General features: G+C 37.8%; 1 protein-coding gene across 1 annotated transcript in view; it reads left to right on the forward strand.

The window, feature by feature from the left end:
• The window catches only part of SLC46A3 (solute carrier family 46, member 3), an 18,178-nt gene that overhangs the window by 12,660 nt on the left and 3,892 nt on the right, over positions 1 to 1,626 (forward strand). The window lies entirely within an intron of this gene.

The following is a 1,626-nucleotide window of genomic DNA, read 5'->3' on the forward strand; positions in this document are numbered from 1 at the left end:
AAAAAAAAAAAAAAAACAACCAGAATTTAGAAGATGAACTCAGTTGGACTTATCCTTTAATCCTGTTTTATCTCTGGCAACTATTAAACAAGTTGAACTGCTCAGAGAAGTTGGGCAATAAGCTAACACTACTTCATAATAGTGTGGTTCCATCAGAACAGATGGTGCAGTGTCTGACCTATTTCCCATCAAGAATAGATTAAAACCCTTATATAACAGAACTAGTGCTGTGCAGTCTGTTTTCCATAGCACTATTCCTGGCTGCAGCAAGAGATCAGAAATAAAAGAAAATAATGTAGTTAGACAAGTAGAAGAGCATCCTTCCAATTAAACTGACTTAATGTATTATCATAAATCATGGAGGCAGTAAGTCTGCATGCTACTTGATGACTGGTAAGTGGGATCCTGAATTAAGCTTTTATTCATTCATTTCACAAATATTTATTAAATGCCTGCCATGCACCAGAACAGCTGAGCCCTAGGGATACAGCTGTGTGCAAGGCAGATCAACAAAGCTTTCATTTTAGTCAAAAGAAGACACATAAGTGATCACATGATATTTCGCAGAGATAGATGCATGTTTTACGAAGGTATGTCCTGTCACTCAGTGAATAATTTGAAGCAATATATGAGAATATGTACAATAAAATGAAAAAGTTTAAATAGATAAAAATCAATACACAGTCTAAAAGATCAAGACCATGGGGAAAATTAGAATATAGACATAAACCACATCTAAATTTGAAAGATAACCCTCAAGCTTGGCCTTTGCCTTCCTGTCAGTCCAAAGCAAACACAATTATTTACATGATGTGCATTGTCAATAAGAAAAATGCATTGCAGTTTATCATGGAAAAGCAAACTTGGCAAAGTGGAGAACAAGCATAGTGGCTTGTTGACAAAATCTGCAGAAAGCAGAAGATACATATATAGGAACTGAGACCAAGAAAGCCAGATCAAGCTGACTGAAAGTGGTCATGAAATTTTATGTCTGATGATGAGCAATTTGACATAGAGGAAGAAAAGCACATGAAGATGGTCAGGCTGTGTTTTAGAGGTTTAACGCTTCAGTTGACACGGTCTTGGATTCCAGACAAAACTAAACCTAGGTAGAATACTGTCTGTTTCTGACTGTGAGCTTCTACTGACCATGCAGACTTCATGAACAATGCTGAGTGGCCTACCCTCGACCAGCTTTGGTGTATAGCAAGTGTGACTGTGGCAGAATCCCCATTCTTCCTCTTGTAAGGCACCTTACTTAGGGCAGAGGCAGTTGCAAGCAATAAGGTGGAAACATGCGTTTTCAAGAATCACTTAACATTAAACTGTGGCATAAACCTTCACTAGAGCACAGGATGGTTAATTTGATGAGTCAAACATGCGAATCTAGTGGTGATGGAATTTTTTGGTCACATTGAAGAGAGGGATAAAATTCCAATTGCAGAATGTATGATAAGAATCTCCTCTCGTTCTAGATCCTTGAGGAATCGCCATACTGTTTTCCATAATGGTTGAACTAGTTTACAATCCCACTAGATGTACCATATGACCCAGCCATCCCACTACTGGGTATATACCCAAAGGATTATAAATTATTCTACTACAAAGACACATGCACACGTATGT

This window comes from Colobus angolensis, unplaced genomic scaffold (assembly GCF_000951035.1).
Source record: "Colobus angolensis palliatus isolate OR3802 unplaced genomic scaffold, Cang.pa_1.0 Scaffold255, whole genome shotgun sequence".
Classification (NCBI taxonomy): Eukaryota; Metazoa; Chordata; class Mammalia; order Primates; family Cercopithecidae; genus Colobus; species Colobus angolensis.